This window comes from Saimiri boliviensis, chromosome 5 (genome assembly GCF_048565385.1).
Source record: "Saimiri boliviensis isolate mSaiBol1 chromosome 5, mSaiBol1.pri, whole genome shotgun sequence".
Classification (NCBI taxonomy): Eukaryota; Metazoa; Chordata; class Mammalia; order Primates; family Cebidae; genus Saimiri; species Saimiri boliviensis.
The window spans coordinates 131,776,200-131,793,293 of record NC_133453.1 but is presented as its reverse complement, the minus strand read 5'-3'; the positions used below and the strand labels follow the sequence as shown (position 1 = coordinate 131,793,293).

At 42.1% G+C, this 17,094-nt stretch overlaps 1 long non-coding RNA gene across 2 annotated transcripts in view; it reads left to right on the top strand.

Annotated features, from left to right (window-relative positions):
- LOC141584483 (uncharacterized) overlaps positions 1 to 17,094 on the top strand; it is a 238,991-nt gene that overhangs the window by 116,820 nt on the left and 105,077 nt on the right. For both annotated transcript variants that reach the window (XR_012517556.1, XR_012517555.1), the window contains 3 exons: positions 1,582 to 1,721; positions 2,281 to 2,379; positions 6,701 to 6,794. This is a non-coding gene — a long non-coding RNA (uncharacterized LOC141584483). The remainder of the gene's footprint in view (positions 1 to 1,581; positions 1,722 to 2,280; positions 2,380 to 6,700; positions 6,795 to 17,094) is intronic.

The following is a 17,094-nucleotide window of genomic DNA, read 5'->3' as shown; positions in this document are numbered from 1 at the left end:
CCAAACCAAACCAAGAGACCAGAAGTTGTGAGAGGGCAAAAATGGTGAGAAAATAAATTCACATTATTTTAAACCACCCAGGCTGTAGTGCTTTTTAAAAGTAGCCCTAGGAAGCTAATTCTACCAGGAACTTTTGGTCCATATTTCTGTAAGTATAAAACTAATGTCAGCTATAGGACGGTAAAGCAGAAATATTAAGGTTATGAAGAGACCATAGTTTAGAAATATGAAGGGGGACTTGAGGGCTAAATAAGTCATAAACTGATCAACGAATGGTCTGTCTGGGTTACTAAATGTAAAAGACTAAGCAATTAAAGACAAGGCATGCTTTGCCCCAGAGCCAGCAGGCTGGTGTCAGTCACACCTCGGCAGAATGCCTTTCCAGCAGCTGCGGAGAATTGTCTCTGCCTTTTAATCTCCACATTTCAGAGTTGGTTCAGGCAGATTATTCCTAAAACCTCATGTAATTAATATCAGTTATTTAGATTTGCTGCTTTAGTCAGTGTCAGATTTTTCAGCACAGGGCTTGTCCTGTTATTACTATCATTACTGCTGATTGTGGAGCTGAAGAGCTTATATGACAACTGGACTCAAAAATGGGAAAATCAAGGTCTAATTCTTGCTCCACTTCAGGAGCAGGAAAATTTGAAGTTGGAATCATTGTTCTTTATCGAGGAGTTACCTTGTGGTAGTTCCTTGGGCTGTGGGATGAGGGTTTGGAGATACACTGCCTGTGTTCCCCCCCAGCTTTGCCCCGTGTTAGCTATGCCATTTTGGCCATGCATTGCTGTCTCTGTGCCTATGCTTCGCCATTTGTAGAAGCAGGGTGTTGTTAGGGTGTACTTCACTGTGAAGTTCCTTTGAAGTTTAAATGAGCTAATACATGTAAAACCTTCAGAACAAGCCTTAGCACATGTCATCTCCAAACACTTGAGAGATCTCATTATTAATATCGTTAAGATTCTTCTCTAGAAAGTATACCAAGGAACAGCTGTGTAATATGGTAGATAAGGAGTCAGGTCAACTGAGATGTGAATTCCAGCTCTTTCACTCACAGGCCAAGTGAGCAAATTACCTGAATTCTCTGAGGCTGAGTTCTCTCACTTGAAGAAAGGAGATAATAGTGTCTACCTCACTCAAGTACCAGGTGTGTGAAGAATATTAATGGGTCAGATTTGTTGGGTATTTGTGACTTCCCAGGTACTGTTCTGATAGCTTTATTGCATCCCCTAAAGTAACACTTTCTTCAAATCTATGTGATAGGTACAATGATGTTTATGTTCCAGACAAAGAAAGTAAGAATTCCAAACAGAGGAAGTAAGGGTGAATGATCGGTTTGGGAAGTCACTCAGCTTCCCACTGGCACTGCCAAACAATCTGACTCCAAAGTCCAAACATTATACGTTCTTATCTTAATCTTGAGCTGCATTTAACACAACTGAGATCTTATAGGAGGTGGTTAATAACTGTTTTATTCTTTTCAATTCTTGATTTCAAACTGAGGGCAAATCATGCACTTCCTCAAGCTGGCATCCTGCAGGGGGAACCCACCTACTTATTTATTTATTTATTTATTTATAGAGTTGGAGTCTCTCTGTTACCCAGACTGCAGTACAATGGGCTGATCATGGCTCACTGTAGCCTCAAACCCCTGGGCTCATGTGACTCTGCTGCCTCAGCCTCCGAAGTAGCTGGGACTATGGGTGTGCACCACCTAAGAGGTAAATGTAAACATTTAATATAAATTTATTGTATAAAAATATATTTTATATAGTTTTATGTTCATATATAAAAATATGTATATGTATGTTATAGATATACATATATATTTATATTTTATCAAAGTGTTTTATACAGTTTTATGTTTATATATTTTATGATTAAATATATAAAATATGTTTTGTATAATATATACATTTATAAAAGTTTTTATATAATATATATTTATAAAATAAATTTTATACTTATGAATACAAACATATATATATATCTCCTCATTCATTTGTTTATTGTCTCTCTCCCTCCTCTAGAACATTAGCTCCATTAGCACAGGAATGCCTTAATGTTTTTGTCACTGCTGTACTTCCAGAACTCAGAACAGCATCTAGTACCTAGTGTCAGCGTAATAGATGTTTCTTCCATGAATGAATAACTACACCATCAGAGAGCAATCTAATTGTATATGTAATGGTTATATAATGTATAATGGTTACACATATATGTATAATGTATATGTATATTATTATTATTTTGAGATGGTGTCTCGCTCTTGTCGCCTAGGCTGGACTGCAGTTTGAATTCTGCCTTCAGGGTTCAAGTGATTCTCCTGCCTCAGCCTCCCAAGCAGCTGGAACTACAGGGATCTGTCCCCATGCCCAGGTAATTTCTGTATTTTTAATCAAGATGAGGTTTTACCATGTTGGCCAGGCTGGTCTCAAACTTCTGACCTCAGGTGATCCACCTGCCTTGGCCTCCCAAAGTGCTGGGATTACAGGCATGAGCCACCATATCCAACCTATATGTATATTATATATAGAATATATAAATATAATGCCAGAGATCAGAAGTACTTTGGAAAGACAGCCTGGTGTAGCAGCTAAGTGTAGATTCTGGAGCCAGACTCCCTGATTTCATGTCTGCTCTGCCATCTGCCAACTGTATGACCTTGGGCAGATTTTAACCTGTCTGTGGCTTCATTTTTTTCTCTGTAGAGTAGGCGTGACAATAATCTCATAGCATTGTTATGAAACTTAAATGAGTTAACATTGTAATGGCACTTATATGAGTATATTCTATATATGCGCTTGATAAATAAATCGAGAGGAAAGTAAAGCAGAGAAGGACACAGTGAGTGTTAGAAGGGATGCCACTCAGTCTGTAGCAGGGACTAAGCAAGTGATGCTTTGCAGTGGAGGAATGTTTCTATGCTTTCTAAGCAGAGTGAACCAGAAGAGTCATTATTTGGCTGTGGAAATTTGCAGAACATGTTTGAATAATAGCATGGATGTTGACTATGAGAGAAAAGAAATAATCAAAGAGGGCTGCAAGGACTTCAGCCTAAAGAGGGCTAACTGAGATGAGGAGATTGGGGTCCAGCAGGGTTAGACTGAGAAAAGATGGGGAGCACATGTTAGGTTTGAGGTGTGTCTTGGAAATCTTAATGGAGACATAGAAAGGTGGCCACAGGAGTCTGAAATCCAAGAGGCTCACACTGGAAATATAAGTTTCAGGGTCCTGGACATCTGCATCATGTTTAAAGTAAAAAGACTGTATGGAGCACCAAGGGAGTGACGGGGGATAAGGAAGAGGAGCAAGAATGGAGCCCTACAACATCATCCCGAACTTAAGGGACTGGAGAAAGGGGGAGAAATTAGCCAAGGCTGCTGAGGAAGGACCAGTGTAATGAGAAGAAAATCAAGAAAGCATAGTGTCCTGAAAGCAAAGCGAAAGGGGGAAAAACGTGTTTGAATTGGAAGGGAGTGATCAACTGCCCTAAATGCCGACGACAGGTCAAGTCAGATGGGTTGAGAATTGACCTTTGGTTTGAATAATGTTGAGGTAATTGACAATCTTGACAAATACGGTTTTGGTGGACTGACAAGGGCATATACATTGCTCAATTTAAGACACTTAACAAGTAATTGGAAGACAGGAATTAGACACTGAGTACAGGCAAATCCTCCAAAGAATTTTGTGGCTATTTATTATTTAAATTACTTAAACTTATTATATAATTTTGCTGTAAGAGATGGGGTGGTCGAGAACAAATACAATGGTGAAGAAGTTCTTTTATGACTGTTTAATTATAAGCTGAAAGGAAAAGTTAGGGAAAAGATGTTAGAAATTGGAAGGAAAGGGAAAAAGTACAAAAATGTCTTCCTGGAGAGTGAGAGAATGACTGGATCAAGGATTTGGCATGAGATTGCTGGACACTATAAGGGCCCACTGGAATCTCCTGATTACATCAAATGACGGAGCTCAGTGCATTTGTACGTCTTTCTCCAGCCATGTTCTACAGCCTGGATGCAAGCCGGAAGTAGGCTGAGAGCGGGATTTCATTAGGGTTCTGGGTTTGCCAATTGTGTGCTGTGAAGGTCAAGATGATCCAGGGAAATGAGGGTATATTTAAGAGTGATTATAATGAAGGACAATGGAATTTAAATTGGGAAGAAGAGAGGAGTCCACTGGGAAGAGAAAGTGCCAAGGTGTTGTCAATATTTCATTGGATGGCCGGGCATGGTGCCTCACACCTGTAAGCCCAGCACTTTGGGAGGCCGAAGTGGGCTGTTGGCCTGAGGTCAGGAATTCGAGATCAGCCTGGTCAACATGGTGGAACCCTGTCTCTATTGAAAATACGAAAATTAGCCAGGCTTGGTGGTGCATGCCTGTAATCCCAGCTACTCAGAGGCTGAGGCAGGAATATTGATTGAACATGGGAGGCGGAGGTTGCAGTGAGCCGAGATCATGCCACTGCTCTCCAGCCTGGGCAACAGAGTGAGATTCTGTCTTCAAAAAAAAAAAAAAAAAGATAACTATCTGGAAAGACAGCAGTGGTGGTCAGAGATTGGGGTGCGTAGAGCTATGACTGTGGAGGGGCGGTGGCTCTTGGCAGTGATGGGATCTATATTATGACCTTAAAAGTGGAGGCTGAGGTAGGGTGAAGAACAAAACCACTGAGGAAAAAAGCTCAAGGAATTGAATTCTGAGTGTCGGAAATGTCTTTACATGTGTAAGGGGGAAAAAAAAAAATCAATGAATGAGAGTTGTGTGGAGAGCAGGACGCAAGCTGGAGGGAAAAATACAGGGAGCACAGAGGAGTTAAGAACAACTGAAACAGGCAGATGCTCTTAATATAATCTGATGTCAAGTGATTCGAAGCTGGAGGTTTTAGGGCTAAAAGGGAAATGCAGAGGGAGGAAAGTCTGAAGGGGAAGTAAAGACCAAGGAAGATGCCCTCTCCACTGCTGGGCGAGCTATGGGAGGAACGCAGCTGCCAATGGAGACGGCTGCAGGGAAACAACTCTCAGAGAGACTCTGGTTTCACTGAGCATAAGAAGTCGAAGGGGAAATTCAGAGAAAATTTGGGAATATAGGAGGTGGACTGGGCACGGTGGCTCATGCCTGTAACCCCAGCAATATGGGAGTCCTAGGTAAGAGGATCACTTGAGCCCAGGAGTTCTAGAATATGGGAGGCTCTCTTGCCAATGGGCTGAGAATCCTAGGGGTTGAAGTGAAAGGTTTCAGAAGCCAGGGGTTGGTGGAAGCAGGCAATAGAGGATTTTGACTTGCAAAGCCTTTGGGGGATTGCTCTAAGAGGGCTGACAATGACCTGTAATTTGGGAGTTTCTTGCCATATAAATCAGAATAAGGGGCAACATGAGATTAATTCCTAGTGGACTTAAAGTACATAAAGGGGGCAGGCAATTTTGTGTGCTGGGATATCCTCTAGATCTCTGAGGAATGAGGCCGGGGTGGAGAAAGTGTGGAATTCATCTGTAAGGTTGCACATCTGTCTTGATCGCTGGTGGGGAAGGGTGGAGTCTCTCAGTGTACAGACTCTTCCCTGATCTTTGTGGGTGGAACTGAGGAGGTCTGGGGACCCTGGGCAGTACTGCATGTATCCAGGCCCTTCTTAATGCTCATCAATGGACACTGAATAAATTCATGCCAAGTTGCATTGACTAAAGAAGCTGTGCACCCAGTGACCTACGTGCTGGTAGTTTCAAGGCTGAAAGTTTTCACACTGTGGTTAAGTAGATTACACAGCTGGCTGTGTAGTACTGAGGACCCTTTAGAGAGGGAAATGCTACTGGCAATCCATCAGAAGCAGATGTCTGCAGTATCAGGCAGTGCTTAAAAAAAATCCCTTAGGCAGTGGTCACAGGAAAATTAAAACTCTTCTTGCAATGAAGTGCTAGTTTTCATATATGTCCTGGGGTCAGAATTCCAAGGATCTCCCCACACCCTAGTTTCGAGAGACATGGCAATACCATTGACTGCTTGATGGTCCTCCTTGGGACTCCTTCTGAGGGTAGCAAATGGCTGATTCCAAGGAAGTTGCAGTGCACTGTGGTTACTGTTGATGCTGATTTGGCTCTGTTGTCAAAGTGCCTGCAATTCCCGGTGCTCTGCTGCACAGAAATACACAGGTGGGTGAGCAGGTAGATGACAACTGGAAATATCAGGCAGGCTAAACTGTTGAGCTGTAAGTGAGAGGAGAGCTGATGGAGAACACTGACAGACAGCAAAGAAAAAAGTGACCAAGAATAGATTCCCTAGAGGACAATTAGCACACCATGAAAACGCGAAACAACAGCTCTGAGTTCTAAAGACAAGTCTCAATTAAGTCCTCAGATGGTTCCCTGCTAAGAGTTGATGAATTCGTTTATTCTTCAGAGCTAAATGCAAAGTTCTTTCAAACTCCCATGTCCCCATCTGTTTTGTTAACAAATTAACTTAAATCCATAAAATTGGTAAAGAAACAGAGCAACTGGCTCATGATAAGTGACCAGAATTCATTCCTGAAGTAGCCTCCAGAAAAGCCTCTATGGGGTAAACACCGAAAAATCAAAGGTATTTTTCAAGGTTAAAATTTGCTTTGAGTTTTGATTTGGTTTTCAGTACGTGAAATATGAGTAAAAGACCAGGTGTACAGAAAAGATAAGTTGATTGTATTGTTTCTTCTTGTGACACTCAAAAGGTAACTACCAGGATTCCAATGCAGTGCTGGCCCAAAGGCGCCTTTAAACTGGGAGATGCAGTTACCAATGGAAATTCTAACAGAATAAACTCTGGTAAGTTTCTCCTTACCTTTCTTTTTTCAATTGTACTTTAAGTTCTGGGGTACATGTGCAGATCTTGCAGGATTGTTGCATAACTACACGCATGCCATGGTGGTTTGCTATCTCCATCCCCCCTCACCTACGTCAAGCATTTCTCCCAGTGTTATTCCTCCCCAGCCTCCCCGTCCCCCACTGTCCCTCCCCCAACGTACCCCAGTGTGTGATGTTCCCCTCCCTGTGCCCATGCATTCTCATTGTTCAACATTCCCCTGTGAGTGAGAACACTCAGTGTTTGGTTTTCTGTTCCTGTGTCAGTTTGCTGAGAATGATGGTTTCCAGGTTCATCCATTGTCCCTACAGAGGACACAGAATCGTTGTTTTTTGTGGCTGCATAGTATTTCATGGTGTATATGTGCCACATTTTGCTTGTCCATTCTATCATCGGGCATTTGGGTTGGTTCCAGGTCCTTGCTATTGTAAACAGTGCAGCAGTGAACATATATGTGCATGTGTCTTTATAATAGAATGATTTATAATCCTTTGGGTATATACTCAGTATTGAAATTGCTGGATCAAAGGGAATTTCTATGTCTAGATCCTTGAGGAAGCGCCACACTGTCTTCCACAATGGTTGAACTAATTTACACTCCCACCAACAGTGTAAAAGCATTCCTATTTCTCCACATTCTCTCCAGCATGTGTTGTCTCCAGATTTTTTGATGATCGCCATTCTAACTGACATGAGATGACATCTCAGTGTGGTTTTGATTTGCATTTCTCTAATGACCAGTGATGATGAGCATCTTTTTCATATATATGTTAGTCTCATATATGTCTTCTTTTGAAAAGTCTCATTTATCTCCTTTGCCCCCTTTTGAATGGGTTTGTTTGTTTTTTCTTATAAATCTGCTTTAGTTATTTGTGGATTTTGGATATTAGCCCTTTGTCAGGTGGGTAGATTGCAAAAATTTTTTCCCATTCTATTGGTTGCTGGTTCACTCTAATGAATTATTTCTTCAAAGGGAATGCTTCCAGTTTTTGCCCATTGAGTATGATATTGGCTGTGGGTTTGTGGTAAATAGCTTTTATTATTTTGAGATACGTTCCATTGATACCTAGTTTATTGAAGGTTTTTAGCGTAAAGGGCTGTTGAATTTTGTCAAAGGCCTCATCCTGATACCAAAACACAGCAGAGAAACAACTGAAAAAGAAAACTTCAGGCCAATATCCATGATGAACATTGATGCAAAAATCTTCAGTAAAATACTGGCAAACCAGATGCAACAGCACATCAAAAAGCTTTTCCAACACGATCAAGTAGGCTTCACCCTGGGCATGCAAGGCTGGTTCAACATATCAAATCTCTAAAAGTAATTCATAACATAAATAACCAAAGACAAAAACCACATGATTATCTTTCCTTATCTTTTTAAAAATATGAGTGCAGATGAAGACAGGGCTACATTTGCTGTGTTACAGTCCGGATCTTGAAAGCAGGTAGGGTTGGATGAAAAACAAGACAATGGACATCGTTAGAAAGTCCTTTGTCTTCTGCCTTCCAGAAGAGGGGGATTTTGTCCTTTTCACCAAAAGGAAAGAATGGTTGGTTTTGTTGGGTCCTGCTAAGAGAGGGAATAAAATTTAAAAAGGAGAAATAATTGTAGGATTTGCCAAAACAGAGATCTTTGGTGAGCTTGGCCAGAAAAGGTTTTATGGAGTGGTAGGGACAGAAGTCAGATGAGAGTGGATTGAAGAGCATGGGAAAGGAGGAATTGGAGACAGCATGCATAAACAACACCAGAGAAGTCTGCCTATTAAAATCGAGTGATAGAAGGAAATAGTTTGGATGGGGAAGCCGAAGGTCAGTTACACTGAGATAGTGGAGCTCGTTTGTTTGCTGATGAGAGTAAGCCAGAAGGCAGACCAGAAGAAAGTCATGAAGCAGGAGAGAGTGGGGAAAATTGAAGGAGGAAATTTTTGAGGCCAGAGGAGAGGGAAATCCCTTCAGTAAGTGGAGGGGAAAAAAAAGGAAAAAAGAAAATGAGAAAGGGTGAGACTTGGCCACTCCAGTTGCCTGCCTGCTAAGACACTGTGACGTTAATGATAGACTGTGGTGGATGTTTACACAGAGAGAGATATTCATTGTTGATTTGGACTTGATGGGTGCTTAGTTTGTGCCTTCTCTCATATTTGTAAACTTTCTATTTGTAACCCAAGTTTTGATTTTTTGAAATGACGGAGGATTGCAAAAAATTTTGTCTTTTGTGATAACCTGTTTGCTATGAACTCATCATTGCTTAGGGCAAACAAATACGTTGCATTTTCTAAGGGAGCATCAACAAGGAGCGCAGGGAGAATATTATCTCTAAAAGCTTATGCATCATCCTCTTAAAATGTTAATGTCCCATTTCCAGCTGAACAAATAAGCCTCTACTACTTGGATGCAACTAGTCCTAATGAATGTGAGTGCCAGGCTCAAAAATAAAGAACCTGCTTTTGATTACAGAAAGCTTCTTTCGTAAGGGAAAATAAAAATTAAGTCATTATTTAAAAATTGTTCCATTAGTGTACCATGAACAAAGGACAGTGAGCTCAAAGAAATGAAACAGCTTGTATTTTTGAGCACTTCATTTTCAATGGGATTATAAACAAAAGTCTCATGAAACTCTTCAAACAAACAACATGAGGATGAAATATTGAGCTGCTTTGGTCCAGTTACTGGCTGCCAGAGTTGGTTTTGTTTTGCTTCCTTAATGCAGTTGCAAGTTGTTTTCTTGTTGTTGAGTAGGGGAAATGAAGGGGCATCTGGATGCTCTCCTGCTCTACAGGTTGCAATCGGAAGTGGAGTTAAAGTAACTAGAAGGAGGTGTCAGTAACCAAGATAAGAGAGGCTTGAAGCAACACAATCCACGCAGCAGAAAATAAAGCCTTTTGAGCATTGTGATGTTAGAAGGTGACTTGGGAGATGATCTAAATGTTAAACTGGCAGTGAGAGTGAGTTTGCTTCTTTTTTCTGGAACATACTATTCCCTAATTTTAACTGAAGCAGATGTAGCTAACCTAAGGTTATTGCTGAAGGTATTTTATACTTTTGGAGAATATATGCAATCATACCCACAAATACCCACACACAAACATGCGTGTAAATATCATTGAGATGGATTCATTCCTGAAAAGACCTGTAGCCTAATTTTGAGACCTGTGGTTTGGAGAAGGTTGAGAAGAATTTTCCCATTATTAACATGGACTCAGGCCAGCTTGAAGACAGATACTCAATCATAATTTGTAGGTAATCAAGTGGCTAAAATGAACATACAACATTGTTTAGCCCAACCTCAGAGCTAGAGAAACACATGCCCTTTCCCCTTGGGATAGAAAACTACTTCTTAGGTTGAAATGATATCCTTGTCCCAGATTGTCCTTATAGATCCACAAAAGAACACACACATACCTGAATATGAATCAGACCCCTCTATACACATTGCTTTTCTCTTATCCCTGCTGAATTACTCACTGTATTATTCATAAATTATTGTTTGGGTTCATGCTCTTTCTTTAGTAAACTCGAGCTACAAGTGTGAAGGAGATGGGGATCCTCTGCCAACATTTCCTTAGGGTTAGGAAATGTGATCACAGGATATATGAACACAGATGTATAATTCACCCAAAGCTGTGAAAGTCATAAGGCTGGAAAAGATACATCATACCTGAGAAATGAGACAGCCCATGGTGCTCCTGCTGCCAGCTCTTTCTACACTAACTGAGGATGATGATCTTTTCTAGTCCTCTAAAGACTTACTCTAAAAAAAAAAAAACAAAAAAAAACCTGAAAAATAAATTAATTTGTGGTGGTTCTAACCATCTTCTCTTCATTATCTTTCTGCCCTAAAGTGATTACTTTTTTCAGATTTTCTGTTGGAATCGATGAGGTAGCATGGAGTTCTCAAGAGTCATAGTAAGGCAAGCTCACTTCCAGTGTTTGACTTATAAAAGATCAAGGTTAAGTACGAGACAGAACACTTAGCAGCAGGTTAATCAGTGACATCAGGGTGTTGTTTGCTTTTTTGAGATGGAGTCTCACTCTGTCATCTAGGCTGGAGTGCAATGGCATGATCTGGGCATACTGCAACCTCCACCTCCCAGGCTCAAGCGATTCTCCTGACTCAGCCACTTGAGCAGCTGGGATCACAGGTGTGCACCCCTATGCCTGGCTAATTATTGCAATTTTAGTAGAAATTAAGTTTCACCATGTTGGTCAGGAGTTAGTGTCAAACTCCTAGCCTCAAGTGATCTGCCGGCCTTTGCCTCCCAAAGTGCTGAGATTACAGGCGTGAGGCACTGTGCCTAGCCAGTGACATTAATGTTTAAAGAAAGAATCTGCCAACTGAGGCAAATCAAATTCACATATATACACTCACACACATACACATGCACACACACTCAAACACACACACACAGCTCCATAGAGACCCATGGTGGGTTATATCCCATGCACCTCCCAGCAGGATCCTAGGAGAGGGTATCACAGTGCCAGGACAAGGAACATGCCTTGGGAAAGACCCTTACCCCCAGCTTTTTATCTCCCTTGGACCCACAACTCCTTCACCTCCTCATCAGAGCAAAATACCTGGCCTGAGTCATCTTTGTCTGAAACAAGAGTTAGGCTGGGCTTGCCTATTTCTCTTTCTAGTTGTTTTGTTTAAAAATTTAATTGAGGACATTGGGGTTGGGTGTGGTGGCTCATGCCTGTCATCCCAGCATTTTGGGAGGCTGAGGTGGGTGGATCATTTGAGGTCAGGAGTTTGAGACCAACTTGGCTGACATGGTGCAACCTTGTCTCTACTAAAAAATACAAAAAATGAGCCGGGCGGTAGTGGCATGCACCTTTAATCCCAGCTACTTGGGAGGCTGAGGCAGGAGAATTGCTTCACCCTGGGAGGTGGAGGTTGAGATGAGCTGAGACTGCCTCACTTCAGTCCAGTCTGGGCTACCGAGTAAGACTCTGCCTCAAAACAAACAAACAAACAAACAAATAACCAAACAAGCAAAAAAGGACCTAGGGCCTCCGAGGCTCCAATGTCTTGGATAAGCAAACAGAAACCTATTGTAAACAGTTACATGAAACTTATGTTTAGCCAGTCAGAAACCACTAACTTACTTCTAAGTAAGGGACTTTCCACTCTAACCAATCAAAGACTAGCCTTGCCCTTGCTTCTGTAAATACCTTATAAAAGGTTTCCTCTCTGCCCCTCCACCCCATATTCCCCCATGGAGTGCTGAACTGCCTACAATGGAGTCCTGCCTGATTGAGAAATCTATGAACACTCAAAGAAACTCATTAAAATTTTTATGTGCCTGAGTTTATCTTTTAACAGTTCTAGAGAGTCATCTATTTCAATGGATTCTTTCTTCAGAATCTGTTCTGTCCTTGGCCTGTTTGCCCTGAGATCCATTCTTACATTTTTCCTGACCTTCCTTCTACACATATTTTGGCCTTTCAGGCTGAGTTAGCCATGGGGTGGGACTTCTGGAAGCCTGTAGTAGGGAAGAAGGAAGCCAGGGGTTGTGGTTCCTGCTCTCTGGGGAAAGCACCCCTAGCAATGGCCACCTCTTCTCCTACTCCTCAGGGGCTTCACTTTCCTCCAGACAAGCTCCAGGCTTGGAATCCAGCTGCTGGGCTGTGGAATACAACTTCTTCCTTTTTCTTCAGCCAGGGGTGACACTTGCTACCTGCCTGTCACTAGATTTTAGATTTTCTCAAGTCCCATGTTAGCTTCAAAATATTTCTATCACCCACATAACACATTTCCTTTCATGTGGTTCTCTTACATTTAAATACAAATTTCTGTTTTTATTTTGAGGTTAGACTCTGACCTACCGTGTTGTCATCAAGTTCCTTTCGTTTTTGACTGATTTACTGTCATATCCTTATTGCAGGTCCCATGGCAGGTATTGTTCCCAAGCAGGTAGGCTTCCCAAGCAGGTAGCCTTCCCAAGCAGATAGCCTTCCCAAGCGGGTAGCCTTCCCAAGCACCTACCCTTCCCTTAGCAGGTAGCCTTCCCAAGCAGATAGCCTTCCCAAGCACGTCGCCTTCCCAAGCAGATAGCCTTCCCAAGCACGTCGCCTTCCCAAGCAGATAGCCTTCCCAAGCACGTCGCCTTCCCAAGCAGATAGCCTTCCCAAGCACGTTGCCTTCCCAAGCAGATAGCCTTCCCAAGCACGTCGCCTTCCCAAGCAGATAGCCTTCCCAAGCACGTCACCTTCCCAAGCAGATAGCCTTCCCAAGCACGTCGCCTTCCCAAGCAGATAGCCTTCCCAAGCACGTCACCTTCCCAAGCAGATAGCCTTCCCAAGCAGATAGCCTTCCCAAGCAGGTAGCCTTCCCAAGCACGTCACCTTCCCAAGCACGTCACCTTCCCAAGCAGATAGCCTTCCCAAGCACGTCACCTTCCCAAGCACGTCGCCTTCCCAAGCAGGTAGCCTTCCCAAGCACGTAGCCTTCCCAAGCACCTACCCTTCCCTTAGCAGGTAGCCTTCCCAAGCAGATAGCCTTCCTAAGCACATTACCTTCCCAAGCAGGTCGCCTTCCCAAGCACGTAGCCTTCCCAAGCACGTCGCCTTCCCAAGCAGGTAACCTTCCCAGGTACAACAGGGCCAGTGCCTGCCGCATTGGCCCTGCAGTGGCCCGTGATACAGCCCTCCATTTCCCAAACCCTCCGTTCATCATCTGTTCCAGAGCCTAAAGTAGTCAGGGCATAGCTGACATTCATTGAAGCCTTTCTTTAAAGTGCCATTCACTCTGTTCCCACACTAAGAGCATTATAAACATGATCTCATTTAATCCTCACAGCAACCCCATGAGCAAATAGCTTTTGCTACCGTCTTTTCCAGATGTGTAGAGGATGTAGTTCTGCTCCCCTGCTTCTCAGGTCTGTGCTTCTTGCTATTCTGTAACGAGTCATGCATGTGTTCGCCTCTGCTGCTTTGCATAGCACTGTCCCATTTCTAAAGCTCTCTCCTTGGCGCTAACCTCATTTAAATCAAACACATTTCTCTCTAAGTCCCTTTCTCTATGAAGCTCTCGGCCGCAGAGACCCTTAACTCCGAACTTCAAGAGCGATGGTTCATACATTTGTTTTGCCAGAAAATATTATATTCAACTGAAAACTTTCCTCAAAGTGACAAGTGAATAAAAGCACTCTTGTGCTTTAGGAAGCTGTTAGTCCACTCTCCCCAGTGAGGGACTGCACAGAATGGAGTTTGAAAAAATAACTTTTAAGACCACAAATCCTCTAGGTCAAAGCTCTATAGCCATGGACTTACAAGATATGTCACAAGTAATTTACTACTAATTATACTTTCAATATCAAAGTGTGAAAATGATTTACTCTGCCATGCTTTTTAAAAACTTTCTCATAAATCAGGATACATTTGTGGAGGTGTACACCTTGCACATATTTTGCAGAGTCAGAGACAGTGTTCTGAACTTGTCTCCTCGTTGCTCCTCACACTGAGCTGTGTGTAGCAGATGCTTACGACGTACTAAATGCTTTTTTTTGGAAATAATGGCCTGGGGTCATGGTGGACACTTGCTGCTTTTGGCTGCTTAGCCTTCACTCCTCTCGCTTGGTGGCAGCTCACTCTCATCTCTTCGGGGAACTTTCTCTCCTTCTTGTGTGTAGTCTTGGTGGGACATAAAATCAGGGTTCTCTGCCCAACTCCAGTCAAGGAAGACATACATGATGTAAGCCAGGCTAACTGGGTGCTCTCACTCAGTAGAGTAACCACTGGTTAGAAAGAATAGAGTTCTTTTAATACTTATCAAGTAGCTCCTTCTGTCTTGACCCTGGACCTGCCTTGATTCCTGTCCCTTTTTACTTTCTGGTTAAGTAGGCTTTCAGTTCTGAGAATTACCTGTTCCTATTCCAGTAAGTTTCTGTTTGTCATGAGTTATAACCAGAGACTGTCCCCTTTGCTTACAACCAAATAACCTTAACAGCTAACATAACTATCTTATAGATGCCAGCTTTAAGTGCCCCAGCAAAGACAAATCTGCTCACCACATGAGAAGGGCAGTGAAATGCTAGAATTCAGCTTGCTTTAATCTAGAAGACTTGATCTTTTCATCCAAGGATATTTGCTGGGGAACTGAAACAGCACACAACCATTTCTTTGCCATGTACAATCTGCACAGCCATATGTAGCAGCTGGAAAGTCCTCTCCATTATTGAAGCCAGCTTGGATTTGATCCAATTCAGTGATGTCGATACTGGAGTGGGCAGCCCAGAGAAGGCATCAAAGGGAGTAGGTCTAAAATATATGGTCCAGTTGGAAGTGGAAAATTCAGCTGAGTTTTGGAGCATACTCCTCTGAGCAGGAAGCTCCCAAGGTTAGATTGTGATGATCCTGTTGTAACAACACAGGAGACGGAAATTCAGCCTGGGGAACCTGTATCAGCAACATGGCAGTTTTGGTGGATTTTCCTGCTGAAGCTCTGTTCCCTTCTCCACCTACGAGGTTACCATACACAGTTGGTCTTGATTGCTTGCCACCTGGGGAATGCATTGGGAGAGTAAATTGATGGAAAAACAAGTTTCTCCAAAAGATTATTGTGTTGACCTGCATGGCACACACTCAGTGATGGTCGTTCGTTAACCCTGAGTATCAGCAATCTATTCTGCTTAAGTCCACGAATGGGGTCATGGTCCACAGGGGCAGATGAGCCCGTCCTGAAGGAGGACTTGTCCCAGAATTGATATTTCCAATTAAAGAAGGGTAGGGAATGGGTTTTGGGTATGGCTGAGGGAAGCTCTTGGCCTAGACCTTTTACCAGAATGATGTGCAGCTAGAAACCACGAGGTTTAGTTCATGACCTCAGATCAGGTCATCCAGAAGATTTTACTGAACTTACTGAGATTGCCAAGGACATTTGTCTGTGAGTGGCATCTAGGACCGTCATGAACTTGCCCATTCTCGCCAACGTTGGCTTTTTAAAAAAATGCCATTAAGTCTCCAAATGATGTCTCTGAGTCCATTTCCACTTAGATAGGATTATCCATTCATATGGTCAGTGTGTCCTGTTTTAAGCTGAGCTTCTCATGCGTGAAATGTGTTGTCTTCCTTTTAAGGTGTTTACTGCCTCAGTGACCTTTACATTTGACAAAAAGGCTTTTTAATCCACCAGGCAGTTGCTTTCCTAAGTGGTTTTTCCTCTGACTGGCATCACTGAGTGAACTTTCTCTGTTGACAGGAACTATTAAGACATGTTGCCTTTTTTTTTTTAAGTTTGCTTTAAGTGGCAATGTATGCACTTTGCTAAGATAATCAATCACATCTGTGTGTGTCAGGCATATGCACCACAATATGTTCACGTTAGATGCAGAATTCCATTCATTTCTCCTGTTCTCTCAGATCCCGATGAGAACAGTTCAGAGTTAAAAGGTAATAATAAAATTCCTGCTACAACTGTGAAGACCAGGATTGGATGATATATAACGTGACTTACAGATTATTTCAGTTATAGTGGGTGGGTTTTGGCAATGAGGCCTTTTCTCCAAACCCTCATCCAAAATAAAGAGGTTTGGTTGCAGATCTCCCAACAGAACAGAGAAAACATCAGTGACTACTAAACTGGGTTGTGCTTTTTGCCTGTGGCCCATGACCATGGGCTACCAACACTGTAGAGAACTTTGTGTGTTGCAGAGAATACTAACATCTCTTCCAAAAACAGTTTAGCGCAAACAGAATATGTGGCCTGGCTTGATCATTCACTCTTTGTATAATTTTGAACAAGTCACCTCATTTCTTCAGAATGACATATGTATCATCAGCTATGAAACACATCGGATTATTTTATGTATTACATTACTCAAAAGGAAATTTGAGTAATGTAATATATAATCCTCAAATTTCCTTTTGAGTAATATAATATATAAAATAATCCTGTGTGTTTTAAAGCTCTTTTTAAAAGTAGTGTAATATATAAAATAATCCTATGTATTTTAAAGCTCCTCTGTGTTTTAAAGCACTAAGTATAGGCTATTTTTGATAGTATCATTTGGATGCTACCTAAGTTAAGAGAAAAGAAACTCATTATCTCACAAATGAGCTTCTCTTCACTAACATCTGTTGATAGCCTCCTGAAGGCCAGGCATTCTGCTAGGCATTTGACTCTTGTGTATTTTTACCAACAACACGTGAGATGGTGTTATCATCCCCGTGTTTAAATTGGGGAATCTTAGGATCTGAGAGGAAAGGTGAGTCACCCACGGTTACACAGGGATGGAACTTAAATTGAATACAGGTTTCTCT